General features: G+C 39.6%; 1 protein-coding gene and 1 pseudogene across 1 annotated transcript in view; one reads left to right on the forward strand and one right to left on the reverse strand.

Moving 5' to 3' along the window:
* The window catches only part of LOC116892956 (zinc finger protein 816-like), a 139,356-nt gene that overhangs the window by 70,257 nt on the left and 50,139 nt on the right, over window positions 1–18,960 (reverse strand).
* LOC116885320 lies at window positions 14,023–17,409 on the forward strand (annotated as a pseudogene).

The raw sequence follows: 18,960 nt of genomic DNA on the forward strand, positions 1-18,960 counted from the left end.
AGTGGGCAGCCTTTCCTAGTCCCTGATTTTAGTGGGATTACTTCAAGTTTCTCTCCATTTAGTTTAATGTTAGCTACTGGTTTGCTGTATATGGCTTTTACTATGTTTAGGTATGGGCCTTGAATTCCTATTCTTTCCATGACTTTTATCATGAAGGGGTGTTGAATTTTGTCAAATGCTTTCTCAGCATCTAATGAAATGACCATGTGGTTTTGTTCTTTCAGTTTGTTTATATAATGGATTACACTCACAGTTTTCTGTATATTTAACCATCCCTGTATGCCTGGGATGAAGCCTACTTGATCATGGTGGATGATTGTTTTGATGTGCTCTTGGATTTGCTTTGCCAGAATTTTATTGAGTATTTTTTCATCGATATTCATAAGGGAAATTGGTCTGAAGTCCTCTTTCTTTGGTGGGTCTTTGTGTGGTTTAGGTAGCAGTGTAATTGTGGCTTCATAGAAGGAATTCGGTAGTGCTCTGTCTGTTTCAATTTTGTGGAATAGTTTGGATAGTATTGGTATGAGGTCTTCTATGAAGGTCTGATAGAATTCTGCACTGAACCCATCTGGACTCTTTTTGGTTGGAGACCTTTAATGACTGCTTCTATTTCCTTAGGAGTTATGGGGTTTAAATCGTTTATGTGTTCCTGATTTAACTTCGGTACCTGGTATCTGTCTAGGAAATTGTCCATTTCCTCCAGATTTTCAAGTTTTGTTGAATACAGGCTTTGTAGTAGGATCTGATGATCTTTTGAATTTCCTCTGATTCTTTAGTTATGTCTCCCTTTTCATTTCTGCTTTTGTTAATTTGGACACACTCTCTGTGTCCTCTTGTTAGTCTGGCTAAGGGTTTATCTAGTTGATTTTCTCAAAGAACCAACTTTCTGTTCTGTTGATTCTTTCTATGGTCTTTATTGTTTCTACTTGGTTGATTTCAGCCCTGACTTTGATTATTTCCTTCTTCTACTCCTCCTGGGTGTGTTTGCTTCTTTTTGTTCTAGAGCTTTTCAGGGTTTTGTGAAGCTGCTCATATATGCTGTCTCCTGTTTCTTTCTGCAGGCACTCAGAGCTATGAGTTTTCCTCTTAGCACAGCTTTCATTGTGACCCATAAGTTTGAGTATGTTGTACCTTCATTTTCATTAAATTCTAAGAAGTCTTTATTTTATTTCTTTATTTCTTCCTTGACCAGGTTATCATTGAGTAGAGCATTGCTCAACTTCCATGTATATGTGGGCGTTCTTTCCTTATTGTTATTGAAGACCAGCTTTAGCCCGTGGTGGTCTGATAGGACGCATGGGATTATTTCTATCTTTTTGTATCTGTTGAGGCCTGTTTTGTGACAGATTATATGGTCAATTTTGGAGAAAGTACCATAAGGTGGTGAGAAGAATGTATATCCTTTTGTTTTAGGATAGAATGTTCTATCAATATCTGTTAAGTCCATTTGGTGCATGACTTCTGTTAGTGTGTCTATGTCTCTGTTTAATTTCTGTTTCCATGATCTGTCCATTGATGAGAGTGGGGTGTTGAAATCTCCTACTATTATTGTATGAGGTGCAATGTTTGCTTTGAGCTTTAGTGTGGTTTCTTTTATGTATGTATGTACCTACACTTGTTTTTGGAGCATTGATATATAGGGTTGAGAGTTCATCTTGGCTGATTTTTCCTTTGATGAATATGAAGTGTCCTTCCTTATCTTTCTTGATGACTTTTAGTTGAAAATTGATTTTATTCAATATTAGAATGGCTACTCCAACTTGCTTCTTCAGACCATTTGCTTGGAAAATTTTTTTCCAGCCTTTCACTCTGAGGTAGTGTATGTCTTTGTCTCTCAGGTGTGTTTCCTGTAGGCAGCAGAATACAGGGTCCTCATTGTGTATCCAGTTTGTTAATCTATGTTTTTTTATTGGGGAGTTGAGTCCATTGATTTTGAGAGATATTAAGGAATAGTGATTGTTGCTTCCTGTTCTATTCGTATTTGGATGTGAGATTATGTTCGTGTGCTTTTCTTCTCTTTGTTTTGTGGCCAAGATGATTAGTTTCTTGCTTTTTCTTTGGTGTATCTTGCCTCCTTATGTTTGGCTTTACCATTTATTATCCTTTGTAAGGCTGGATTTGAAGAAAGACATTGTGTAAATTTGGTTTTGTCATGGAATATCTTGGTTTCTCTATCTATGTTAATTGAGAGTTTTGCAGGATACAGTAACCTGGGCTGGCATTTGTGTTCTTTTAGGGTCTGTATGACATCTGTCCAGGATCTTCTGGCTTTCATAGTCTCTGGCGAAAAGTCTGGTGTGATTCTGATAGGTCTGCCTTTATATGTTACTTGACCTTTTTACCTTACTGCTTTTAATATTCTTTCTTTATTTTGTGCATTTGGTGTTTTGACTATTATGTGATGGGAGGAGCTTCTTTTCTGGTCCAATCTATTTGGAGTTCTGTAGGCTTCTTGTATGCTTATGGGCATCTCTTTCTTTAGGTTAGGGAAGTTTTCTTCTATGATTTTGTTAATTCTATTTACTGGTCCTTTGAGCTGGGAGTCTTCCCTCTCTTCTATACCTATTATCCTTAGGTTTGATCTTCTCATTGATTCCTGGATTTCCTATATGTTTTGGATCAGTTGCTTTTTCCATTTTACATCATCTTTGACAGTTGTGTCGATGATTTCTATGGAATCTTCTGTTCCTGCAATTGTCTCTTCTATCTCTTGTATTCTGTTGGTGATGCTTGTAACTACGGCTCCTTGTTTTTTCCTTTGGTTTTCTATATCCAGGGTTGTCTCCCTTTGTGCTTTCTTTATTGCTTCTATTTGCATTTTTAATTCCTTCACCTGTGTGACTGTGCTTTTCTGTAATTGTTTCAGGGATTTTTATGATTTCTCTCTATAGGCTTCTACTTGTTTATTTATGTTTCCCTGCATTTCTCTAAGGGAGTTCCTTATGTCTCTCTTGAAATCCTCCATCATCATGATCAAATGTGATTTTAAATCTAGATCTTGCTTTTCTGGTGTGTTTGGATATTCAGTGTTTGCTTTGGTGGGAGAATTGGGTTCTGATGATTCCATGTAGTCGTAGTTTCTGTTGTTTGGGTTCTTGTGCTTGCCTCTCACCAGGTTGTCTCTGGTGTTACCTTATTCTGCTATTTCTGACAGTGGCTAGACCGTCCTATAATCCTGCGTGTCAGTAGTGCTGTGGAACAGTTTTCCTGTTTTCTTTCAGCCAGTTATGGGAACATAGTGTTCTGCTTTCAGGCCTTTTCTCTTTCCTGTCTACTGGTCTTCAGCTGTTCCTGTTGGAATGTGTCCAGAGTCCACCAGGCAGGTCTCTTGGAGCAGAAAAGTTGGTCTTACTTGTGGTCTCAGGCTGTAGTTGCTCGTGGGCGGCTGCTTTTGAACTCTCCGTGTGGGTGGCAACCAGGAGGGCCTTGCCACCTTTTCTTGGGGCCCTGTGGACCAGGGTCCCAGATGGCGTTAGGTGTTTTCCTCTGGAGTCAGAAATGTGGGAGAGTGTAGTCTCTTCTGGCTTCCCAGGCATGTCTGCACCTCTGATGGGATTCGGGTGTAGGGAGCTTTTGATTGGGTCCCTTCAGATCTGGGCAGTGTCTGGATCACAGGGGACCTGCCGCTTGAGTGCCCCTAAATTCTGTTCCCAGAGGCGCTATCCAGTTTCCTCTTGGGCCAGGGATGTGGGCAGGAGTGGGCTATATTGGTGGTCTCTCCCGCTCTGCAGTCTCAGGAGTGCCCAACTGTCCGGGCGTTGAGCTCTCTCTCCCAAGGGGTTTGGGAGCAGGGAACTGTGGGCCGGGATCAGTGAGGATGGGGTTCCAGCTAAAAATTGGAAGTGTCCGGTCCCAGAGGAATTTAGCCTCTGTGTGTCCTGAGTCCACCAGGCAGGTCGCTTGGAGCACAAAAGTTGATCTTATCTGTGGTCCTGCCTCTGAAGGGCTGTTTTTGAGCTCTCTGGGAGTGCAGCAACCAGGAGGGCCTGCACCGCCTTTCCTGCCCCCCCACCCCCCGTGGACCAGGGTCCCAGATGGCATTAGGTATTTTCCTCTGGAGTCAGAAATGTGGGCAGAGTGTAGTCTCTTCTGGCTTCCGAGGTGTGTCTGCCCCTCTGAAGATTTAGCTCTCCCTCACACAGGATTAGGGTGCTAAGAGCTTTTGATCGGGTCCCTTCAAATCTGGACGGTGTCTGGACCACAGGGAACCTGCCGCTTCGCAGTATAAGTTTTTTATACTGTCTTTTATCTCTCTTTAGCTTCTTCTTTCGTCTCTTTTTTCCCTAACTTTCTGCTCTTTTTGTCTTCTTTCTTTTACCCTGAACCACACTTTAACCTTACTTTCTCTGCAACTTACACTAACTCTCTCAGCGACTTAGCTTAACCCTTTAAATTTCTGCAACCTTTTAAAAATTATCTTTTCCTTACTTAAGTCAAATTGATGGGGCATTTCCCCCCTAAGAGACCCACCATTGGAGCCTTGTGAAAGACTTGCAGCATTCCCTACCTTCAGGCATATTGAAGTCAACAGGCAGAGGTGAGGGCCTTCCATCCATGTCTGGAACATTGTTTCTGGGCTCTCGTAGGATTCTGTATTTCCTCGGTGGTAAAGAGGACCTGTAACAGCTACTAACAAGCATCTCAAGTGGGATGGTGAGAAAACAAGAAGAGAGTCCAGAAAATAGAGGTTGGCCAAAGAGGACAAATAGCATTCAATCACACAGAAAGACAATCAAAAGATTAAGAGACAAAAACAGAAGTGTGCACAAGAACAAAAAACAAGCGGCTGCCCTGAACTGATTCAGACGGGAGCTTCCGTGAGCTCACCAAAGACAGATGAAGGGGAGCAGATTCCACATCACTCCTCCTTCCCATCAGGACACCAAAGACAGATGGATGAGAGCAGATTCTACAAAAATGATGTTTAAGTCAAAGGTGCCCTCTGGAGGCCAGCTGACACCGAATGTTGGCCACTTCGAGGAGCAAAATGTCTGCCATGGTCCCTTCTTAATCACAACTGACAAGTTGTGTGTTCTAGCCCTAACTTCAGTCCAGTGGTCTAAAGTCAAACTCAGAGGAGTCCTATCATCAAAGTCACAAATAACACAAAACACAGACCTAAGACACACAGACAAAGACCACTCTGGAAATACAGATGGCCAGGTGGGCGTGTCTCTTCTCCAATCCAGGAGAATCACCAAATCCTCACTGGCATCCAGACGACTGGGAGGATGGGTCTCTTCTCCAGTCCAGGAGAATCAGCGAATCCTCACCAGCACCCAGACGGCCGGGATGGTGGGAATCTTCTCCAATCCAGGAGTATCACTGAATCCTTACTGGCACCCAGACGGGAATCTCCCAGGCCTCCCTGGGGTCCCACCTCAGCTCCTGGGACGTCTCTCAGGACAGCACAGTCAGTGAGCCCCTGTCAGGTCTACCAATACTCACACTCTCTCATCTCCTCCCCAGATGTGAACCTCCATCTCTATCCAACAGATGAGTGACTGCAAATACCAGTACTCGTGAGTAACTACAGACCCAGAGTTCAGCTGGCACGGATACACAAAGAAACAACACAAAGACAAGGAAGCTATCTCACCTCCAAGTGAGTCTTCGGAGACAAGGGTAGTTGCCTATCCCAGACAAGCTACCAAATGAAAGACACCCAGAGTGGGGAGACCCTCACACAAGTCTCGGGATGACGCAACCCCTCAAGAACTCATGTAAGACCATCCTTGCTGTAATTATACAAGGTTTATTGATAGGAACCAGTGCACTGGGGTCAAGACTCATATCCCACGCAGGGGTAGAGGAGTTCAACCCCAAGTAGCTAAGAGAAGGAGTATTTAAAGGAAGAAGCCACATCCCGAGGTAGGGGATGGCGTCATTGAAAAATGTTGAGAATACCAGTGAAAAATCACAAGGAAAAGATCCTGTTTCTCAAGATTGTTCTTTCAGATTTTAATCTAACTTTATGGTCAGCTAATTCCTGGAGCAGAGTCACTGAACTGGCTAACCTACATTTTTGGCTCTATTCTGTTTGCTAAGGGGTCTGAATTTTTCATGGTCCATCAGGACAAAATGATAACCAAAAGATTGGGAAAAGTTCTTTACCAATCCTACATCCAATAGAGGGCTAATATCCAAAATATGCAAAGAACTTGAAAAGTTAGACTCTAGAGAACCAAATAACCCTATTTCGCTAAAATAGGGCTACATAGAGAATTCTCAACTGAGGAATGGATACAACACAAATGGTACCTTTACACTATGGAGTACTACTCAGCTATTTAAAGCAATGATTTCATGAAATTAGCAGGCAAATGGATGGAACTTGAAAATATCCTGAGTGAAGTAAACCAGTCACAAAATGACACACATGATATGCATTCACTGATAAGTGGATATTAGCCAAAAAGGAGCTTGGAATACCAAAGATTTAACTCACAGACCATATGAAACCCAAGAATAAAGAAGATTACACCAAAGTGTGAATGCAGTACAGTACAGTAATACTCATTAGGGGGTAGAGGATATTCTCTGGGAGGTAGAGGGAGATAGAGATCTGAGAGAGAGGGAAGAGGGGGAGAGAAAAACTGGTGGCCAGTTCAGATAAAGAGGAGATGTGGGAGAAAGGCAGAAGGTCAGGAATTTGAAAGGAAGTACATATAAGTGGGGGAGGGGAACTTGGGGTAGCCCAGATGCCAGAGACCCAGGGATTCCCAGGACCCAACAGAGAGAACTTTCGTCAAATTACACAACAAAGTGGAGATAGCACATGGAAAGACCATATTCAGTGGATAGGATCAGCCCCTAGTTAAGGGGCTGTGTCTACCTACCCACCTCAAAAATGTTAATTCAGAATTCCTCCTGTCAAAAGGAAATTCAGGGACAAAGAATGAAATAGAACCTGAAGGAAAGGCCATTGAGAGACCGCCCCACCTAGGAATCCTCATGTGCTGACATCAAACCCAGACACTATTGCTGATGTCAAGGGGTACTTAATGGCAGAAGTCCATATAGCTGCCCTCTGAGATGCTCTGCTGGAGCCTGAACAACCCAGATACTTATATACACAGCCAAACATTGGACTAAGCTTGGGAAGCCCAATGAAGAGGTTAGACAAGGACTGTAAGAGCTGAAGGGGTTTCTGAGCACATAAGAAGAGTAACATTATCTTCCAACCAGATCCTACAAAGCTCCCAGGGCCTAAAAAACCAACTGAAGTATATAAGGGATACTCCCAGCTGTATATGTAGCAGAGGATTGCCTTATCTGGCATTACTTGGAAAGGACCCCTTTGGGGGTTCTGTGCTGATGAGGCAGTAGTGTGTCGGGGAGCACCCTCATAGAGACAGGGGTAGGGAGGATGGGATAGGGGTTATGGAGGAAAAACGGGGAAGGGGGATAACATTTGAAATGTATATTCATAAAATAAGCAATAAAAATAAATGGAACTTATGGAAAGTTTTTTTATTTGTTCCTTAATCTCAGATTAATTATTAATCACTATTACCATTAACCTATTCACACATGCAGAATCAGTTAGCTGGTGACATTATATTCTTTTGCATCAGTCTAATATGGGAAAGAATAAGTAGCTCTGCCATCTCAAATGTGTCCATGGGCTCAGAACCCTGTGATTTCAGGACAGAACCCCCACACATGGGCTTGTGCTTCTCAGTTGGAAACCAGTCACAATCATCACAACTGTTTTTGAATGTCAGCAGTCTCCTGAGAATCCTAGAACTCATTAGAAACATGAAGAGTTGATTTCCTAGCTACATTCTCTACACAGACTGGTATTTTGGAGTCTCCTTTCCCCAGCATATGCAGATTTGTATAATGCCATACATTCATACTTTCATGTGGAACTCCAACATAGTTAACAGATGGAATTTTGGTCTGTATTTCAAGGCAACAGGATACACATGGAAAATAGGTGTACTGTATCTCCTGGGTAGAATGAATTGGAATCTCATCAAAGGCTCAGATATTGTACTCTAGTGTGATTACTAATGATATTCAGTTTAATTCTAAAAATCAGTCTTGATACCTAATAGCCATTTTTCTTTGATTCTACTCCAGAAAGATCAGTTTTCAGTAATAATTCTGAGCATTAGTGTTCAACATCAGGGCTCCCACTTCCACTGGTGCTGTTACTATGTTATTCATTGCTACCTATGAGGTTGGAGCCCAGGGTCAGTCCATGTAAAGTCTTTGGGTAGTGGCTTAGTCCCTGGAATCTTTGGTTGATCAGCATTGTTGTTCATATGGGGTCTCAAGCCCCTTCAAGGTCTTTCAGTTCTTTTTAAGATTCCTTCAACGGGGTTCCCGTTCTCAATTCAGTGGTTTAATGATGGCATTCGCCTATGTATTTGCTGTATTCTGGCGGTGTCTCTCAGGAGAGATCTACATATGGTTCCTGTCAGCCTGCACTTCTTTGCTTCATCCATCTTATCTAGTTTGGTGGCTGTATATGGATGGGCCACATGTGGGGCAGGCTCTGAATGGGTGTTCCTTCAGCCTCTGTTCCAAACTTTGCCTCCCTATTCCCTCCCAAGGGTATTCTTGTTCCCCTTTTAAAGAAGGAGTGAAGCATTCACATTTTGGTCATCCTTCTTGATTTTCATGTGTTCTGTGCATCTAGAGCAATTCGAGCATTTGGACTAATAGCCACTTGTCAATGAGTGCATACCATGTGTGTTTTTCTGTGATTGGGTTACCTCACTCAGGATGGTATTTTCCAGTTCCATCCATTTGTCTATGAATTTCATAAAGTCACTGTTTTTGATAGCTGAGTAATATTCCATTGTGTAGATGTACCACATTTTCTGTATCCATTCCTCTGTTGAAGGGCATCTCGGTTCTTTCCAGATTGTGGCTATTATAAATAAGGCTGCTATGAACATAATGGAGCATGTGTCTTTGTTATATGTTGGGGCATCTTTTGGGTATATGCACAAGAGAGGTATAGCTGGGTCCCCAGGTAGTTCAATGTCCAATTTTCTGAGGAACCTCCAGACTGATTTCCAGAATGGTTGTACCAGTCTGCAATCCCACCAACAATGGAGGAGTGTTCCTCTTTCTCCACATCCTCACCAGCATCTGCTATCGCCTGAGTTTTTGATCTTAGCCATTCTCACTGGTGTGAGGTGAAATCTCAGGGTTGTTTGATTTGCATTTCCCTTATGACTAAAGATGTTGAGCATTTCTTTAGGTGTTTCTCAGCCATTCGGAATTCCTGTGAATTCTATGTATAGCTCTGAACCCCATCATTTTTTTTAAATTTTTTTTATCTTTATTAACTTGAATATTTCTTATTTACATTTTGATTGTTATTCCCCTTTGTGGTTTCCAGGCAAACATCTCCCTAACCCCTTTCACTCCCCTTTTATATGGGAGTTACGCTCCCCAACCTCCCCTCATTACCACCCTCCCCCCATTTGCTGAAAATGCTTTCTTTTTTCCATTGGATGGTTTTGGCTCCTTTGTGAAAAATCAAGTGACCATAGGTTTGTGGGTTCATTTCTGGGTCTTCAATTCTATTCCACTGGTCTTTCTGTCTGTCTCTGTACCAATTCCATGCAGTTTTTTTCACTATTGCTCTGTAATACTGCTTGAGTTCAGGGATAGAGATTCCCCCTGAAGTCCTTTTATTGTTGAGGATAGTTTTAGCTATCCTGGGTTTTTTGTTATTCCAGATGAATTTGCAAATTGTTTTGTCTAACTCTCTGAGGAATTGGATTGGTATTTTGATGGGGATTGCATTGAATCTGTAGATTGCTTTTGGTAAAATGGCCATTTTTACTATATTAATCCTGCCAATTCATGAGCATGGGAGATCTTTCTATCTTCTGAGGTCTTCTTCAATTTCTTTCTTAAGAGGCTTGAAGTTCTTATCATACAGATCTTTTACTTGCTTGGTTAAAGTCACACCGAGGTACTTTATATTATTTGGGTCTACTATGAAGGGTGTCGTTTCCCTAATTTCGTTCTCGGCTTGTTTCTCTTTTGTGTAGAGGAAGGCTACTGATTTATTTGAGTTAATTTTATACCCAGCCACTTTGCTGAAGTTGTTTATCAGTTTTAGTAGTTCTCTGGTGGAACTTTTGGTATCACTTAAATATACTATCATGTCATCTGCAAATAGTGATATTTTGACTTCTTCTTTTCCGATCTGTATCCCCTTGATCTCCTTTTGTTGTCTGATTGTTCTGGCTAGAACTTCAAGAACTATATTGAATAAGTAGGGAGAGAGTGGGCAGCCTTGTCTAGTCCCTGATTTTAGTGGGATTGCTTCTCTCCATTTAGAGTAATGTTAGCTACTGGTTTGCTGTATATGGCTTTTACTATGTTTAGGTATGGGCCTTGTTCTCTATTCTTCCCAGGACTTTTATCATGAAGTGGGGTTGAATTTTCAAATGCTTTCTCAGCATCTAATGAAATGATCATGTGGTTTTGTTCTTTCAGTTTGGTTTCATAGTGGATCACATTGATGGTTTTCCATATTTTAAACCATCCCTGCATGCCTGGGATGAAGCCTACTAGATCATTGTGGATAGAAGGAATTCGGTAGTGCTCCATCTGTTTCAAATTGTGGAATAGTTTCGATAGTATTGATATGAGGTCTTCTATGAAGGCTGATAGATTTCTGCATTGAATCCATCTGGACCTGGGCTCTTTTTGGTTGGGAGATCATTAATGACTGCTTCTATTTCTTTAGGAGTTATGGGGTTGTTCAATCTGGTCGTGATTTAACTTTTGTACCTGGTATCTGTCTAGGAAATTGTCCGTTTCGTGGAGATTTTCAATTTTTTTGAATATAGGCTTTTGTAGTAGTATCTGATGATTTTTTTGAATTTCCTCTGATTCTGTAGTTATGTCTCCCTTTTCATTTCTGATATTGTTAATTTTGACACACTCTCTGTGTCCTCTCATTAGACTGGCAAAGGGTTTATCTATCTTGTTGATTTTCTCAAAGAACCAACTTTTGGTTCTGTTGATTCTTTATATAGTCCTTTTTGTTTCTACTTGGTTGATTTCAGCTCTGAGTTTGATTATTTCCTGCCTTCTACTCCTCCTGGGTGTATTTGATTCTTTTTGTTCTAGAGCTTTTAGGTGTGCTGTCAAGCAGCTGATATATGCTCTCTCCTGTTTCTTTCTGCAGGCACTCACAGCTTTCATTCTGTCCCATAAGTTTTGGTATGTTGTATCTTCATTTTCATTAAATTCTAAAAAGTCTTTAATTTCTTTCTTTCTTTCTTCCTTGACCAGGTTATCATTGAGTAGAGCATTGTTCACTTTCCATGTATATGTGGGTGTTCTTCCTTTATTGTTGTTGAAGTCCAGCTTTAGCCCATGGTGGTCTGATAGGCCGCATGGGATTATTTCTATCTTTCTGTATCTGTTGAGGCCTGTTTTGTGCCCAATTATATGGTCAATTTTGGAGAAAGTACCATGAGGTGGTGAGAAGAAGGTACATCATTTTGTTTTAGGATAGAATGTTCCATAAATATGTTATGTCCATTTGGTTCATGACTTCTCTTAGTCTGTCTATGTCTCTGTTTAATTTCTGTTTCCATGATCTGTCCTTTGATGAGAGTGGGGTGTTGAAATCTCCTAGTATTATTGTGTGAGGTGCAATGTGTCCTTTGAGCTTTAGTAAGGTTTCTTTTACGTATGTAGGTGCCCTTTTATTTGGCGCATAGTTATTTAGGATTGAGAGTTTGTCTTAGTTGATTTTTCTTTTGATGAATATGAAGAGTCCTTCCTTATCTTTTTTGATGACTTTTGGTTGAAAAATCGATTTTCTTCGATATTATAATGGCTACTCCAGCTTGCTTCTTCAGACCATTTGCTTGGAAAGTTGTTTTCCAGCCTTTCACTCTGAGGTAGTTTCTGTCCTTGTCACTGAGATGTGTTTCCTGTAGACAGCAGAATGCAGGGTCCTCATTGTGTATCCAGTTTTTTAATCTATGTCTTTTTATTGGCAAGTTGAGTCCACTAATGTTGAGAAATAGTAAGGAATAGTGATTGCTGCTTCCTGTTATATTCGTATTTGGATGTGAGATTATGTTTGTGTGCTTTTCTTTGTTTTGTTGTCAAGACGATTAGTTTCTTGCTTTTTCTTTGGTGTATCTTGCCTCCTTATGTTGGGCTTTACCATTTCTTATCCTTTGTAGGGCTGGATTTGTAGAAAGATATTGTGTAAATTTGGTTTTATTATGGTATATCTTGGTTTCTCCATCTATGTTCATTGAGAGTTTTGCTGGATACACTAACCTGGGCTGGCATTTTTGTTCTCTTAAGGTCTGTATGACATCTGTCCAGGATCTTCTGGCTTTCATAGTCTCTGGCGAGAAGTCTGGTGTGATTCTGATAGGTCTGCCTTTATATGTTACTTGACCTTTTTACCTTACTGCTTTTAATATTCTTTCTTTGTTTTGTGCATTTGATGTTTTGACTATTATGTGATGGGAGGAGTTTCTTTTCTGGTCCAATCTATTTGGAGTTCTGTAGGCTTCTTGTATGTTTATGGGCATCTCTTTCTTTAGGTTAGGAACGTTTTCTTCTATGATTATGTTGAAGATATTTACTGGTCCCTTGTGCTGGGAGTCTTCACTATCTTCTATACCTATTATCCTTAGGTTTGATCTTCTCATTGAGTCCTGGATTTCCTGTATGTTTTGGGCCAGTAGCTTTTTCCGTTTTACATTATCTTTGATGGTTTTGTTTATGATTTCTATGGAATCTTCTGCTCCTGAGATTCTCTCTTCTAACTCTTGTAGTCTGTTGGTGATGCTTGTATCTACGGCTCCTTGTCTCTTCCTTTGGTTTTCTATATCCAGGGTTGTCTCCCTTTGTGCTTTATTTATTGCTTCTATTTCCATTTTTAATTCCTTCACCTGTTTGACTGTGCTTTTCTGTAATTCTTTCAGGGATTCTTTATGATTCCTCTCTGTAGGCTTCTACTTGTTTATTTATGTTTTCCTGCATTTCTCTAAGGGAGTTCTTTATGTCTTTCTTGAAGTCCTCCAGCATCATGATCAAATGTGATTTAAAATCTAGATCTTGCTTTTCTGGTGTGTTTGGATATTCAGTGTTTGCTTTATTGGGAGAATTGGGCTCTGATGATGCCATGTAGTCTTGGTTTCTGTTGCTTGGGTTCGTGCACTTGCCTCTTGCCATCAGGTTGTCTCTGGTGTTACCTTGCTCTGCTATTTCTGACAGTGGCTAGATTGTCCTATAGGCCTGTGTTTTGGGAGTGCTGTAGACCTGTTTTCCTGTTTTTTTTTTTGTTTTGTTTTTTTCAGCCAGTTATGTGAACAGAGTGTTTTGCTTTCAGGCGTGTAGTTTTTCCTGTCTACTGGTCTTCAGCTGTTCCTGTGAACGTGTATCCTAAGTCCACCAGGCAGATTGCTTGGAGCAGAAATGTTGGTCTTTCCTGTGGTCCTGTGGCTGAAGTTGCTCCTGCAGGGGGGGGGCTTTTTTGAGCTCTCTGTGAGGGCAGCAACCAGAAGGGCCTGTGCTGCCTTTTCCTGTGGCCCCCATCCACTGGGGTCCCATATGGCGTTAAGTGTTTTCCTCTGGAGTCAGAAATGTGGGCAGAGTGTAGTGTCTTCTGGCTTCCCAGGCGTGTCTGTCCCTCTGAAGATTTAGCTCTCCCGCCCTCAGGATTTGGGTGCAGGGACCTTTAGACCGGGTCCCTTCAGGTCTGGGTGGTATCTCGAAGTCATTGTTTTTAGTGGGTGAGTTGTAATCCATTATGTAAATATACCACATCTTCTGTATGCATTCCTCTAATGAGGGGTATCTGGCTTGTTTCCAGCTTCTGGCTATTATAAATAAGGCTGCTATGAACACAGCTGAGCATGTGTCTTTGTTATATGTTGAAGCATCATGTGGGAGTATGCCCAGGAGCAGTATAGCTGGGTTCTCAGGTAGAACAATTTCCAACTTTCTAAGTAACTTCTAGACTATTTTCCAGAGTGGTTGTACCAGATTGCAATCGCATCAGCAATGGAGGAGAGTTCCTTTGTCTCCACATCTGCTGCCACCCAAGTTTTCATCTTAGCTATTCTGACTTATGTATGGTAGAATCTCAGGGTTGCTTCAATTTGCATTTTCCTGATGACTAAGAATGTTGAACATTTCTTCAAGGACTTCTCAGCCTTTCGAGATTGTTCAGTTGAGAATTCTCTGTTTAGTTCTGTACACCATTTTTAAATAGGGTTAGTTAGTCCTCTGGCATCTAACTTCTTAAGTTCTTTGTATATTTTGGATGCCAGTACTCTATCACATATAGAGTAGGGTTGGTAGGCATCTTTTCTCAAACTGTGGATTGCCATTTTTTTCCTATTACAGTGAGCCTTGCCTTACAGAAGGTTGTCAGTATTATGAGGTCTCATTTGTCGATTTTTGATCTAAGAGCATAAGCCATTAGGATTCTGTACAGAATTTCCCCTGTGCCACTTGTTCAAGGTTCTTGTCCACTTTCTCTTTTATTAGTTTCAGTTTATCTGGTGTGATGTGAAGGTCTGTGATCTACTTGGACTTGAGTTTTGTACAAGTAGATAAGAATGGGTCAATTTGAATTCTTCTACAGGCACACTGAATGTTGAAACAACCTCATTCGTTGAAAAATGCAGTAATTACTTATGGTTTAACATAGGTATGCTTTTTTTTTTCAGGATAAAATAGGTGATTTTCCATTGCAGGGTCTGTTAACCTTCAAGGATGTGGCTGTGTACTTTTCACTGGAGGAATGGGAATGTCTCAAATTTGTGCAGAGAGCATTGTATATAGATGTGATGTTGGAGAAATACAACAATCTATTATTTTTGGGTAAGAATGTACTTCTTGTTGAATTTCTAATTCTTTCTTTGAAATTTCCTACTATGTGTTTATGTAACTCTTTTAAATGTCTAGAGACTCCAAATGAAGGAAATTCAAGTTAAAATCTGACCTTTTTCATTATGTTCTTTTTATATTTATCTGCTTGCTTTGGAAATGTCCAGATATTTACTTTCTGAAATTTCATTACAGATATAGTACTTATCTGTCCTAGCTTCTGCAATGTACAATTAGATTTTGTTTTCTTTTTATTGGTTATTTTATTTACTTACCTTTCAAATGTTATGCCAATTCCCCATTCCCCCTACACAAACTTCATATCCTATCCCTTCTTTTCCTGATTCTATGAGGGTACTCCCCCATCTACCCAAAAACCTAATCCTGTCTCTCTGCCCAAGGATTCCCCTACACTGGGGCATCAAGAGTTCACAGGATTGTGGGCCTTCCCTCCCATTGATGCCATTTAATATAATCCTCTGCTTCATATGCAGCTGAAAACATGGGCCCCATCATATGTACTTTTTGGTTAGTGGCTTAATCCTCAGGAGCTCTGGGGTTTCTGAATGGTTGATACTGTAGTCCTTTGTATGGGGTTGAAAACCTTCAGCCAATATCCTAACATTTCATTGGGCTCCCTGTGCTTAGTCTGATTCTGGCTGCATGCCTCCACTTCTGTATTTGTGAGGCTCAAGAATAGCCTCTGAGAATGCAGCTATATCTGGCTCCTGTCAGCAAATACTTTATGGTGTCAACAATACTGTCTTGGGTGGTATCTATATATAAAATGGATCCCCATTTGGGGCAGTCTCTAGAGTGCATTTTCTTCATTCCCCATTAGAATATTAGTCCCTCTATTTTGTTTAGACATCCGCTAATCTTGGTTAATGTTTTTGAGAAGGGTAAATGGTATAATTTGAAAATAAGATTTAAAAGGTTATTATAATTTCATACCATTTCATATAGATGAGTTTGAGGTTCTTTTGAGGATCCATATAATCACTAAAATAAACCCCAAAAACTTCTCTTGAGAGCACATATCCATGAGAATATATAGTTTACCTAAAACTCCAGCAAACACTTGATTATTGAATCACTTATTCCTCATTTAAGTAATCCCTGTTATTCCTTATTACATTTTTTCAGAAAATCAATTTGTGTGAGGAAAGTATGAGATGGTCTTTAATCAAGACACAGAGCACATTGTCCGAGAGCTGTGAATATCCACGAGAACTCTTCTATATGTGACAAGCTTAGTAATAACATTTATGAATCCACCCAAAGTACATTTTGTAAAACTAAACACAGATATGCCTCTCTTCAGTCCTCAAACCTAAAAGGATATAAAACTGGGAACACTAAAAAAGGTTGTAGATATAAAGACTGTGTAAACCCTTTAAATGTGTGTTCTATCACTAATCTCAATCAAGCAATCCATATTGGGCAGAAAGAACAAAATAGAAATACAGAAGATTAAATTTTTAAGTAAAACATTTGTCACATTCACTGCATTTAAAAAGCTTCTCTCCTGTGTTAATTCTCTGATGAATTTTAAGATAGCATTTTTGGGTGAAGACTTTGTCACATTGACTACATCTGTAAGGTTTAATTTGATACAGTTTTTGTCTCTATACAAAAACTCATGCTCAAAAAAAAACAATAGTGAAGGGAGCCCTTATAAATGTAGTGAATCTGAGAAGTGCTTTACTCAGAAATGCAATCTTCAAAGCCAGCAGACAATTCATCAAGAAAAGAAGCCTTATACATGTAGTCAATGTCACAAAGGCTTCACCCACAAATCCTATCTTAAAATTCATCAGCGAATTAATACAGGAGAGAAGCTCTTTAGATGCAGTGAATGTGACAAATGTCTTACTTAAAAATTTAATCTTAATAATCACAAGACAATTCATATAAGAGAGAAACTTTACAAATGTAGTGAATGTGACAAAGGCTTTACCAAATGATTCCATCTAAGCCTTCATCAGCGAATTCATACAGGAGAGAAACCTTACAAATGCACTGAATGTGACAAATGCTTTACCCAAAAATCCAAACTTAGTGCTCATAAGAGAATTCATATAGGAGAAACCTTACAAATGCAGTGAACGTGACAAATGCTTTACCCATCAATCCTGTCTTAGGATTCATCAGAGAATTCATACAAGAGAGAAACCTTACAAATGCAGTGAATGTGACAAATGCTTTACTGAAAAAGGCAATCTGAGAATTCATATGAGAATTCATACAAGAGAGAAACCTTACAAATGCAGTGAATGTGACAAATTCTTTCCCGTAAATCCAATCTTAGTACTCATGAGAGAATTCATACAGCAGAGAATCCTTACGAAAGCAGTGAATGTGACAAATGCTTTACTAGGAAGCACCATCTCATAAGTTATCAAACAATTCATACATGAGACAACACTCACAAATATTGTGTATGTGACAAATGTATTACCACAACCTCAGTCTGCGATATCATCAGAGATTTTATACATTAGAGAATCTTTATAAGTGAAGTGAATGAGACAATCCTTTATGAAGAAATATCATCGTAAATTAATTTAGAAAATACAGGAGAAAAAGCTTTTGAATGTATCGAAGAGGTGAATACTTTAGTTTTGACCTATTTCTTAGAATTTAACCAAGAATATATACAGGCAAGAATCTGAACAAATATAATATATGCATTAATCTTTGTCTTCATATCATGTCAGCGGAAACATCTGAACAGTTTTTTGCAGTGAAAAGTATTTCTTCTGTGAAAAATGTGGCATGTGCTTTATTCAGGGTGTATACGTGCAACACTTGAGGATCTACATTAGAGAATTTGTTTGATCATGAAAAACTTGTTAAAACCATGCAGTGTTCAAATCTTAGAGAGTGTCAACTATTTGTGCTGGGAGAAACTCTGAAAATGTGACGATGTAGGAAAGTTTTCATTAATCTTTCATTGGTTCATCCTCAAATAATACAAGATGAAGACAAGTGGGGAAGCCAGAAGAATGTAATATTGTATAATCCTTTCAGGGAGACAGAAATAATCCATTGCAAAGGGAAACTAATTAAGATGTATACTATACCCCTCAAAATTTCCAATAAAACTGGCAGCATTCTGTATATTCAATTCTAATGGACAAATTTAGGCAAATAATACTTCAAAGTATATTTGACAATCTAGGCCAAGAAGACTTCATGTTATTTATCCTATAAATATTCCGACAGATATGAATTGTGCTTTGAGTATCCAGAAACAATAATTCTTATCAAATGCTGGTTTCATGTTCTGGAATAACACTGATTCTGGGTCCCTTGTGCTCTGGTCAACAACTCCTTCCCCATTGTTCTGTAAATTAAGAGGAATGATTCAACAAGTGTGACTTGGTTGTTTTCAATTTGCACTTGGGATACGTAGATGAATATATTTCCACCTTCCGGCATCTTCCTCAATTTTTTTTTCTTCAGAAACTAAGTTCTTGTCATACATGCTTTCACTTTCTTGATTAGATGTAAATGAATTTACTTAATTTGGTTTGTGGCTATTGCATAACTTACTTTTTATCCTGTTTATTGCCTCGAGTAGAGGATGTCTACTTCTATTTTCAAGTCAACTGTGCATCCAGTCACTTGGCAAAATAATTTTCAACTGTAGTTTTCCACACTTTTGGTCTCATATTATCTGAATAAGTGATATTTTGAGTTCTTCGTTTCAACATTGTATCCCCTTGATCTCCTTTAGTTGCCTGATTGATATTTCTAGAACTTCCAGTTACTGTATTGACAAGATATGTGGAGAGTGGACAGCCTTGTCTTGTCCATGATTTTAGTGGAAATGCTTGGTTTCTCTCCATCTAATTTGATTTTTGGTATTAATTGCTGTATATTGCCTGTGTTTTATTTAGATATGCGCCTTGTATCTCTTATCTCTCCAAACTTATCATAAAGACACGTTGGATTTCATCAAACACATTTTTGGTGTCTAGTGAGATATTTATACGGGGTTTTTCTTTCAGTTTTTTATATTGTGCATTATTGTGATGGCTATACCTTGTTGGCAACTTATTTACATTCGGAATAAACTGCAATCCAATAATGGAGTGAATA

The sequence above is a fragment of the Rattus rattus genome, chromosome 1 (assembly GCF_011064425.1).
Source record: "Rattus rattus isolate New Zealand chromosome 1, Rrattus_CSIRO_v1, whole genome shotgun sequence".
In the NCBI taxonomy this organism is placed as follows: domain Eukaryota; kingdom Metazoa; phylum Chordata; class Mammalia; order Rodentia; family Muridae; genus Rattus; species Rattus rattus.